Here is a 12477-nt window from a genome sequence, read left to right on the forward strand (position 1 = left end):
AGCGCCTGGGGAAGGGACCGGCGAGCCAGGCTGAGAGCGACCGAGATCCTGCCAGGGGGTTCCTGCTGGCACCTCCTGGCATGAAAGGCAGAGCCGGGCACTGGGCAGAGCGTCACAGGGGCTTAGCATAAACACAGCATGTGTGTTTTGGGTTTGGTTTTTTTTTCACTATTTGATCTCTCCCAACCGTGTACGTGCAGGTGAAGCTCTAATTACACTTTCGGATGCCAAAACCAAACACACACTTACTTATAGATAAGCGTCGAGTCTTCTACAATGCTACAGGCAAGTCAAGCCCTGTCAAACCAGTGCAGGTTACGAAACAGTCAAAAGGTGAGTGCTTGCATCACTACTCATTAATATCAGTAAATACCAATATGAAAATCAGTGTTTTCTAGTAACAGTCTCTGGCTCTAAAATCCCTGACCACCAGGAACACCAGCATAGCTTTATAGAGATGTTGTGTCTTCCTTCTCAAACACACACAGTGCTTGAGCCAGAGCTCCAGACAAGAAATGTCAGATGCTGGACCTCCTCACACTGTCTGTGCACTGCCCACCCCAAAACTAGGTTAACCTCTCTCAGAGACTTTAGAACAGTCTGTAAAACTGACATAAAATAACTGTCTCTTGCAGGACATGACACTAAGATCTTACAAAGGTGAAGAAATTACATCAGAAAGTATTTTTCCTCAAATTCTGCTGCTTCTACCTAAGCTTTATATTTCTGGGGGTGGAGACGGCAAGATTTCCTCCTCTCCCCTGCTTTTTCACAGTGATATTTATTTCTACATAATTTTTAATTGTTTCACTAAAATCTTCAGACAGGCTTTTAACAAAGAACTCAGCCAGACAAAAAAAATACCCATACTTAGACCATTAAAAAAACGGAGAGGAAATTCTGCAAATTCTTTGAGAGTCTTCAGTCAAGAAATCTTCAGTACAAGCTGCAGTAAAACCGTCCGTGTGTTTCACACATGGCATGTGGACAGAAAAAAGTGTCAGATGCTGGCAGCACCCCTTCTGTGGAGACCTAGAGGTACTTCCAGCAGTCCCACACTCCAGAACTCTACTGAAATATTTTAGAAATAAGGACTAAATTAAAGTTTCTCTCCAGGTCCTGCATACACACACACTCGTGCCCCCTGCCTTTGGGGTAATTGGCAGAAGTAAACAGAAAACAAAGGATGAATGGGAGTTTTCTATATCCTCTACAGTTCCTTAAGCCTAGAAAAGGTTTTCTACTGCTTCCCATTCCTTCAGGCTTTCTCTGTCTGGTTTATATGTACCCATGTGTAATCTTGAAATGAGTAGTTGTGCTCTTTACTAGCAGACAAGTTCCTGAATTTAAACCCTCCTCTTGGACACGAGCACCAGCTAATATCTATTCCACGGCACTCATCTGGGAGAAGAGCTCTAGAATGGGCAATGCTCAAAAAAGAGTAAGTCAAACCTGTGCCTTGAAGGATGTTTTGCTTTTTCTTCCTCTGTTTTTAAGATACTTAAGTCTCTCACACCTTCCCAAAGCAGCAGTGTCTCCTAATGCTTGCTTTGACAGTAAGCAGCATGTTTTCCCATGTAAGATGGGATGTGGTCCTTCATGCCTGTGCCAAGCTTGATGCAAAAAATGAACTTTGAAAGACTTCCTACATGGTTTGTTATACTAATTCTACAAAAGAATATTAAAGAAATCCCATTAAAAGTCAACTTCTGTATCTTTGCAGCTAGCTTTAGGCATGTAGGTCTGAAAATTGAACAATGCAGAGATCAATCAGGCAGCACAGAGTTTTGGGAACACACTTCATGTGCAAATGTGAAAACACATGAGGGCATAGAAAGTGTCATTTTGATGAATGAGGGCTAGAACATGCTGTTTGTATATAAATGAGAATGTATATACACATCTTTATAGGGCTCATTAAAATAATAGGAAACAATCACATTTTAAAATATTAACATGATTTTTAAAGACTTTCAAGCATGGCATAGATACAGCCAGTTCTTTTGACCTGATCTCACACAGTGCCTGGAGAGGTGAGGAAGAGGCACACCTTTGTATCACATTACAAAACTTTCAGGATAAACTCTATGACACGAAATCAACAAAATTAACCACGCACCACGAAGGGCAGAACCCAGGCTGTAGCATAAGCATCATGTATTACCCAGATTCTCCAAGTCTTCCACTGGTTTGATTTACCTCACAAAACAAAAATTACAGCCAGAAAGAAATTTATTAGAATAACATCTATTTCTCTCCTTGACTAGGAAACACCACAGTTATGCGGTGAGAGGCAAGTGACAAATCTTCCTCTCCGATCTGCTTGGAATTGCTAGGCAGCCAGTTGAGAGTAAAAGCTGCCCACTTGTTGCCCAGGAAAGAGGAAGTGCAGTCAAGAAAAAAAAAAAAATGAGGAAAAAGAAAGTTGATTTCTCAATCAGTATCTCTCTCTCTCTCAAGAGAGAAAAGGCAATTACCTGCTTTCTACTTGTATCACACATGAGAATCATAGTTTGAAGTTGTATCTTGGCACTTGAGCTTGGCAAACAGATGGAAAATAATTAACTGCCCAAATTTGTTCTTCCTATACACACTCACCTTCAAGGTAAGTTCCATGTTTACCACATGGTAGACCTTCATCCACCCTCAACTCCGCTCATAAGTAATTAGGAGACATTTTGTATGCACACGCAAAAAGTAAGGAGCCCTGACCCTACAAATCCATCTAAATAACAAATCAATTACTATTCTTTTGTCCAGTTTGTTTCTGGGTACTGCTACACTTGGGGTGTTGATGCCTACTCTGGTTTTCAGTCCCAGGCTGAGCTGCTGTGCTGACAGTCTGGACCACCAGCCCTTGCAGCTGCCCAGGAGCCCTGGTCAGAGCTGCCTTAGAGCACAGGCAGAAGGAGCTTGCAACAAAAGACTACTGCTTCTGTATCCTGTGTATCTACATCCCTGGAATTCTTCCTGTTTGGATGCAGGCATGAATGCAGGTCCAAGTTTTGGGAAAGCTCTAAGGGTAAAGGGAAGAGTAAAGTGAGGCCACAATCAAAAGGTTATCAGCAGAATGGATAACATGGACAAAGGCCACAAGAAGTCTACAAGACTGCACAAATACACAACTGAGATTTGTAAATAACTGTTTCATTGCATCATATTTCCATTTAAGGTGCTTAAGCAATTCATATTATTTCTAATAGCCCTCTTAGGTTCAGCAATACTACAACCACCACTCTTATAGAGGAACCAAAGTTGAAAATTAAGAAAATCTTTGCTTTCATGCCTTTAGATATCCAAGATGTTTAAATCTTACAAGTACTCCAGTCCCAAAGCTCTGCTTCCATGAATACTGGACATTGGTATCAGAGGATCCAGAGAACCACAGCAGCACACACTGTCCTCTAACCATTCACAGTGCTGTCTGGTGACGGAGCTTCTCTACATGGGTGTTTTCATTCTGACCCAGCCATGTACTTGCAACAGTGAATTCAGACTTTACCAGTGCTATTTGTAGTCTACCAAAGCTATTAACTGGGAAACTAGGATATGTGCGTCTCTTAATGAACTGACAAATTGCTGCTGAGACCAAGATCTGCTCCCACAGGCCATCGGGCAGAAGTTAGAATTTACCTTCTTAGAGTAGTACATCCCCCAGCAACCACAATGAGGAAAACCCACAAAGATTAGGAAATCAGCACTCACATAAATGTTTCATTAGTTCAAAGATTCTAAACAGAGGATGGAGATTCCGCATGCCCCATCTGAGAAATAAGGATGACATTCAGAAACACTTCAACATTGCAAAAGTAGCTTATTTTAAAATCCACCTAACCAAAAGCAGAGCTACTCACACTCTCAGGTATTTCCAAAGCATACTATATGCTTCATATCCTATAACATAGTGAAGTATCTTCCCCAAACACAACAAATAAGGAAAAAAAAAAATACTCAGACCATATACACACAATACTCTCAGGTAAGAAGAAAGCAGTTTGAGTGCCCTTTCATTCTGCCCATGTATTATCTTCATCAGAGCTCACACTCTCAAGGACTGCCAAGTAACTGACTTCTCTGAGGAGCTGGTAGTGAAGTCTTTCCTTCATGCAAAATGTAGTGAGACGTAGATAGCTGTAAGTTTTCACCAACACAGAAACAAGACAATCCAAGGTATTCAGGGAAGAGTTTTTTCTTAAACACTGTAGTGACTACTTGGCCTGTGCCAGCAGGAAACAAGGTAGGGACATCTCAGAGGATGCAACAGAATCAATCGGTGAATAATAGCAATAGTTATTACAGTACTAAAGACAATCCAAAACTCATTCCACTTACTTATTTTGAGTTCTGCACAACCTAAAGGGAAAATTCCAACACAGAAACCTCTGTCTGAGAATGATCTCTGAGGAGGTAGTTCCTCTTTGGGAAGCTCAGAGGGCCAGTACCTCCACCAGCTGCTGCAGTCCAGTACGAAGAGGCATTTTTTCAGAACTTGCTTTGAAACTACATTAGACCCTTTCAAGTCATTAAAATGCCACAAACCCCAGCAGAACCTGACTGGCAGCCAGTTCACATCACAAGACTCTGGCATTGCGGTCTCCACTTTCAAATCAAATAATGCACGTAATCATGTTATACACTAGCTTTAATTTTCAAGTGGTATTACTACATAGCACTTCCCAGAATACATTATAGCCATCAAATGCTACTACAGGAAGGTCCATTTCTGGAGAGAAATAAACATAAAATTTTCCATAGGAAGAGATGGATATAGAGTGTGGGATGATGGCTGACACAGGAACCTCTCAAACCACGGCAGCATACAAGGCTGCTGACACTGCAGTACATCATGTGCTTCTTTTGCAAAAGGACAGTGACACTGACGAGTCTGGGGTGCAGGTGGATGCTCACTTAAGTCTCCTCAATGCTTCAATTCATCTTAGCTTGATTTTGCCTTCATCATGACTGATCCAAGCCCCTGGATCATTAGGTCACTGTGTATTCCTTCTGCTAAATCAGCTACTACACTTGTGAAGGAACCACAGATTAGATATTGATGCTTCTGATAATATTGGTACTTGTCCATTGAGCCAGTCAAGTGAGATGACAGCTCTTTATGGCCTGCCATGGGAAAAGTTTTTACTTTCTAGTTAGCAAGAAATGCCTGCAATGATCTTTTTCTCCTTTTTCTTTTCATATGAATGCAACATCTCAAAAGAATTACTTGTGGAAAGCCACAAGAGGCAGACTTTGTATCACAAGCAACTTGAGCATGCAAACCCACAGCACACTCGCCGTTCTCTCAGATCCTGTCATGAGGAGCTGCTGTGGGTAGATCAGTCAACCCAGATTTCCCCATGAGGTATTTCTGGAAAAAAAAAGTAATAATGTAGCTCTCATAGACAGTGCCCAGATATTTTTTAACCCAAACACTGTTTTTTGTTTGAAAGCTGCCTTCTTTAACTACTTAGTGGATAATTTCCACAACATTTTAAAATAAAGCCGTAAGACAAAATAAGAGGTAGGTCCAAAAAAGATTATTCTCTTTGAAAAAGCAAAATTTCCCCTGTGTTCTGCCTTGCTTCTGGAAGAAAAATCCTGCATTTTCCTAAGCTTGTGGAAACTGTATCAAAGATGGATTTACTAACATCCTCCCTATAAAAATAGATGACCCAACATATTCCAGACATTCACCTTAATCTTACCTTGCATGTTAAGTGTCCAGTACTAATTGCTACTTCTAAAAAGATTTTTTAAAAACTATTTACTTGTTAGAAAAATGTTTTAGCAACATGCCTCAGAGCTAAAAAAAAATAAAAATTACATTATTACACTTTTCATAATGTTAAAAAAACCCCAAAACAACCAATCCCCCCAACTTTGTTTTCCTAGCCCTGGAATACTTATTTAAAGATATCACTTAAGTCCGATTAATACCCCTGTGGACTGGACTATTTTTTTGCACAGACTGATTACCAACATCTGAAACTCCAGGAAATTCCATCTGAAACTCGTAGGATGTGTTGTATCTTTCTGTTCCCTGATTTGAAGGGCAGAGGGGAGGGGAGAGAGCCTCAAAGTTATTCAGTTATTGCCATTGCAAATTTCTGGGAACACACTAGCAACTGTAAAATCTTCTTCCTGAAAGTATTTTGGTTTAGTAAAATTAAACTGCTAAACACTCCAGGTATCAAATATGGCCTGTGTTAATTCAGAACATACAAAAAAATCTGTGTTAGTTGCTTAGCTGCAATAATCTAGACAACAGGCTTTAAGGGATATTCTACTAACTCTACTGTATTTTCTGGGATAAAATCTTCAACTTCTGCAGTTCTTGTCTCCTCAACAAACTCAGTAAGTAGTTGTCACTTATTCAGCTTCCCCCCCCCCTACAAGTTTTACAATTATACATATCCCCAGCAGTTTTCCCCAGGAGATCTTTTGTTTCTTCAACTTGAAAACATCCATTCACATCAAAAGCAAAGTCAGTACAGTTTATTATCTATTAGGCAATTTGAATATGATTCTTCTTCTAAAGGCTGTGACTGCAGGCAACCATCTGGGGTCTGGACACACAAAAGGCTGCTCATAAGGGTGTACACACAAAAGCACCATGGGGATATGGAAGTGTGTACCATACAAAGACACCCGATTGTCTTTGGTTTTCTAGGTTTTTTTTGAGGGTGCCATAAGCATCTAATCAGAGAATTAAGCATCAGGGAGGCAGCCCTCAGATGGCAGACATCAGCTCCAGCAAGGACAGATGGTGAACAAAGGTGAAACACACAATGCACATGGGCCAGCCTATACAAGAAAGCAGTTGCACTCCTCAACTAAAATGTGTTACAACTCCTGTGACATCCTATGGTGTGAAAATGTATCATTTTCCTTATGGGACCGTCACACCTACAGGGCCTCTTTCCACCAGCTTACAGTACATGCAGACTCAGTTAATGTCTTCTCTGAAGCACTGCTACCCTACCTGGAACAACGCACAGGGCTCACAAGAGAGATACCACCTCTGTGAAGGAGAACAACACTGCTGTAGAGATAATACTGGTCTGGTGTTATTGTTTGTCAAGGGGAATGCATCTCACTGACTGTTTTCTTTGTCTCCTCAGACCTTGAATTCCTACTTTAAAAGACAATCTCATCATTTAACTCACCCAAAAAATATACCTGAAAGCCACTGTTCACTTATGCTTCAAACTGTTATGACTGATTTAAAAACAGGGTTCACAAAGTAACAAGTTGCCCTCCAACAGAGGGCAACTGTTCTTCTGGTAGCTTATATGCAGTTTACATGATGTCAGATACACTGTGGCACACATCCCACTGACTGACAGACTGAGTGTACTTCCAGCCTATCTTGTACTTCTTGCAAATTTCCAAACACAGAGGAGAAACAGTTTTACCTTATACTTAACGGCAAGGATAAAATTACTTTCCACGCAACAAAGTCCAAATATTTAAATAAGGAGCAGGATGCCAGCAGGAAAACTGAAAAATCTAAGAGATCATAGGTCAATAAAAATGAGAATTAGTCTTCTGATATGACACAATCCTTGCTGAATTTGTAAAATACTTAAAACTATTGCAGTTGCTGTTGTCTAGAAGAGAAGAATAAGTTCTTCCTTCCAATTTTCTCTGCTAAATAACAGAATTACATTTAAAAAAAAAATGCAGAGTCACTTGCATATGGGGGTGTGCAAAACAAGCGCCTAATTTAAAAAACAAAACTGACCATCATCTGTCTTTCTTCTTATTTCTATATATAGGAATACATAAAAGTCTTGAAAGACTTTTCTTGTTTTGTGGAACATTGCCCAGGCAGGGACATGTTCAGCATCTTTGGGAAGGTTGTCAGTTGTTCACTTTAGACTCTCTGAAAATTGATCCATGAACAAATAGTGGCTCTTTGTGGATTAGCCCATCTGCCTTCCAGATGGGGGGAAAGGTAGCAGTGAAGGAACAGCTGCTCCAACAAGTATAGCAGGTCACAGAAGAGCAAGGATAGCAGGGTAAAGCCAGGAGAGCTAATATTCAGGAAGCGTGTGAATTTTGAGTGAGACTGAGATGAGCAAATCCAGAAATACGTCACTGCTGTATCAGCACAGAGAAGACACAATGTACATGTAAAGATGTAAAAAAGAAATCAAACAAGATTAAGTCAAATTTATTTAGAGAAAGAAGAAAATGCTATTCAGGGCTAATACAGAGCCCCCTTTGTTATCTGCAATTGTGGTGTAAAAGCCCCTAAACCTTGAGATCCAGGATTTGTTTTGCATCTCTATCACAGCAGAGCTCCCACCCTAAAAATGAAGCATGTGTGCAGCTGGAGACATGCTTTGTTTCTCCATCTTTGGAGTTGCACATGAACTAATCAGTGAAATTACACTGCTCATATTGATGTAGGTAAGAGCTAGGCAGAATTCCCATTATATCAACCTACTTATCTTAGGAGTTTATGCTACTATGTATTTCCCCTCTTAGGTGAGTCTTCTTCCCAAATTTCAGCCTGCATTTAGTTCAAGACAAACTCCAACATGCTACAAATACCATCCTACAAGCTAGCCAACAGCATGAACTTCCTTGAATTCACTGGGAGGAAAGGAAGTTTAATGGAAACTGTGGAGAGCAAGAGAGGAAAAATGTATGTAATTCTGAGCTGGAAGTTAAACAAGGACTCATAAACTCCAATTTTCTTTTCTTCCCCCCCCCCCAGTTAATTGGATCAATGCATTGTCTGAAATACAGCATTCCTATCTACAAGCTATGCACCTCTGATTTCTTCCTGGATGCCATGATCCAAACATTTTAACAGAACTGCTTGTTTGAAAGCAGTGCAGTCACGCACCTCAATTGCTGACACCAGGAAGCGCAGCCAGTACATTAAACTGGACGTACCAAGAACTCCTTTCCTTTGGAAGATTAACTGGTTTATATCTAAAATAAAAAACTGCATGATACTATGCATTTCATAATGCTGTTTTCGCTTTTTTAGAGAAAGCTATGGTTTTTGCTTTCTTTTAATCAGAAACCTACCAAAAGACATATTTGATGGAAACAAATTAGACATTGTTTAGTTGTATTAATAAACCATATCCTCAAGACTACAGTCCAAAATAAATTTTAAAATATCTTGTGCTTTCTGTATACATGTTATGGAGATGGAACATTTAGTATCTACATTTGCAGACTGTTCTGTCAAGAAAAACGGGTATGTTTGAAGAGTAATTTCTTCCCAATTCTGTCATTTGACAGAAAAATATTTTGGCCAAGAAAGAAAACGTGACAGCACTCTTATGATGTTCACTGACTGAGTTCAGAAAGTTAACTGACTATAATAGCACATTCAAGCAATCAGACATGTGGGTAGGTCGCCAGAACAATAAAATCTGTCTTTGAAGACACACAGAATACTAAAACTCATCAGAATTGTCTTCCAAAAAAGCAAACTCCCTCACTCTGCAACATTTTGGGGATAATTGATAGTACTTAGAGGCTCCCTTTCTGTTTTATTACAAGCCTGTGAAGTACCATTTAGAAAAAACCTCAGATCCAAAAATGCTAATAGGCTCCCAAACATTCATTTGCAGAGTTTTGATCTAAACAGAGCAAGCTATAATTCAGTGCCACAGAGGGTGCTGACTTACCTGGCTCTGCCCTGTCCTGCCATCACCCATTAAACCCTTCTCAGTCAGTGAGACCACACACATCTCTTGCATTAGCTACCCACCACAGTGTATAATTGAAAAACAAAGCAGCAGAGTTTTTAAAGCACTCATATACATCACTGATGATACTTAACTATGCATAAACAGATATATAAAATTGAACTTTCCTGTTTCAAGCCAAATCTCGAGGACATTTTTGACAGAAAGATGTTTTCTTGCCCCTTCTGTACAGTCAGCTGCATTCCTCACAAACAAAAGACAAAGTCTATTTCAGGTGTACAAGAATAGAAGGACTGAATATTTGATGAGAAAAGATGTGGGACCTAAAACATTTTGCATGAAACATACAGAAAAACTACCCTCTTTGCTCAGAAAAGGGAAGATTGCATACTTGTCACTTTTCCTTGTCTTCACAGTAGACAGAACATCATCAGCATGAGCCCAATCAAAACTATACATCCTGTGTGTTACTGGAGATCATACACTTCACTACTTTTGCCATAGATTTTTTTATATGAAGAAAGCCTTAAAGCTATTTCAATCATTGGTTAGAAAACTAAAGCTTAGCATTAAAACCTCTAGAAGAAGGGTTCAGATCAGTTTTGTCCCCTCTCATATCCTGCAGCAATCTGTCCAATCCCAAAACACGATTACAGAATTCTTGTGACTTTGAAACTGCAGACTCTCTGAAACTGCAGAGATTGTACTACACAGGTACTTCATCACAAGATCAGCTTGTGTTTCGATATGACTTGAAATAATCACATTCAGTAGCATAACATCAGACATCAGAGACAGCTTAAGGGATTGTCCTAGCAACACATCCTCAACAATTTTGGTACTGATTGGGCAAGAGCTCCTTGGAACATCCAGGTGCCTCCAGTAGCAGCACGCACAAATGGATAGTTACTTCTGATGAGACACTAACGTCTGGTGGGCTTTAGCAAGTCAGTGCAGCTCATCCATTACACCAGCCCAGAGAAAGCAAAGCAAGAAGGGAAATCATCCCTATCAGCCTCATTGGATGGCTGGTACACATTCACCACCCTGGTTCTAGATGGGAAATGATCTTACCTGGACACCTTTTCCCTAAACTATGTAGAAGGAAAGCAAAGCAAAGCTTGAGCACAGTCACAGCAGACAATGGTGCAGAGTAGGGAGAAAGATTTCACTGTTACTTGTTAGTGTTAGAACGTTCCTTGTTAAAATCTGAAACAGTAGGATAAGGATGGGATATTCAGTCCCTTGCTCCAGAAATAATTCAGGCCTCTTTCCCAAAAATATTCTGGCAAAGAATGCTGCAGTGAGCCGTGCCCACAGTGTGTCAGCCATCCCTGGGGCAGTCACCCATGGCAGTCTCCAACAGCAGAGCTGGGGATGAGAACAGGCTGCTCAAGAGCCTTTGTAATTGCATGCTTGTTAAACTGCAAGTCAGCAGCTCTGTCATTAAACTGCAATAATATTACTACAATGCAGAAAGCTTGATGCAGAGATGGAGTTAAATAGTATGTTGCCAAACTATGCTCACACTGGCAAATCAACGAATTCTAGTTCAAATGAAGCTTCCCTTAATCACTTCACAATATTACCACATGGTTAATTAGAAGCTTTTTTAATTAAAAAAAAAAAAAAAGATATGAGGCTTTTTGACATTACATATATGCAGCTAGTTATTATATAGCTCTCATCACCCATCCATATAAATTGCTGCTGCAGTTGTAACACACTTCAAAAAGCTTTTAACTCGAGTTCTTTAGATAACACAAAGAAATCAACTTAGCCAAGATCCTTTTACCATTTTCTTAGGTTAAAAGAAAAGTCCCACATGCAAGATGCAGACACCTTTTTTCTTTTCTTTTTTTAATAAATCACACTTTGTCAAAAATGTATTCAAAATCTAGAAGATGAAAGGAGGAGGATGCTACAGAAAACCTAAAATCAACAAAAAGCATGTTCAGTGAAAGAGGCACTCACAAAAGAACATTTTTTTTAAGCAAATGTGACAAACATGACTGTAATGTTCAACTGGTGAGCTTGGAATCATCTTTCACATCAGGAGACTGCTAAGGCAGTAAGTAATTTTCTTCCAAGGAGTTTGCTTCTGGATTTGGGGTTTTGCTGGGGGGTTGGCTTTTCTTTGCTTTTGGCGTTTAAGGAGCAGGTGTTTGTTTTATTATTTAAATAATTGCTTGTTTGCTTTTGCAACATTTGAAATCTTGCTATTGAGACATGGTTTCTTTCTCTGGACTGCTAGATAGTCATACTCGACTTTTAATAGGAACTTTTCAGTGTTCCCAGTTTTTTCCTCAAAGTGATAAAGATAATTGATAAAAATATACACAATTCAACCAACATTTCAAGATGTTAGTTCAACGATATTTACAGATTTTCACTACAGAAAAAAGTTTGTTAATTACAGAACAAAGGTTCTGTATTTCTCCTAAAAAAGAAATTAAAATCCTAAGAACAAAAAATTCCACCCTTAAAAAATCCAGCTAAGAAAAAGCCCAATTCAAATCTACAGATTTAACAACAAAGTAATAGAAACATTTTTTATTCCTCAGTAAAAGATAATCTCTTGAAGAGATTACTAAAATGAAGATGCTAACAGATCTATTAGGGACTTAATTCAGTAACTGTAATACCTCCATTTATTATTAAGATCTGATTTAATTATGTAACAATGAGACCATAAGACACATAGATTAAAATGTTGATGGGAAATAATTTAAAAACATCAAGTTTGTAACCAATTTGGGCCACAAGAAATAGAAAACAAGCCAAACCACACACATAACAAAAT

At 39.3% G+C, this 12477-nt stretch overlaps 1 protein-coding gene across 1 annotated transcript in view; it reads right to left on the minus strand.

Moving 5' to 3' along the window:
• SPSB4 (splA/ryanodine receptor domain and SOCS box containing 4) overlaps positions 1-12477 on the minus strand; it is a 131126-nt gene that overhangs the window by 84563 nt on the left and 34086 nt on the right. The window lies entirely within an intron of this gene.

Source organism: Apus apus, chromosome 8 (assembly GCF_020740795.1).
Source record: "Apus apus isolate bApuApu2 chromosome 8, bApuApu2.pri.cur, whole genome shotgun sequence".
In the NCBI taxonomy this organism is placed as follows: domain Eukaryota; kingdom Metazoa; phylum Chordata; class Aves; order Apodiformes; family Apodidae; genus Apus; species Apus apus.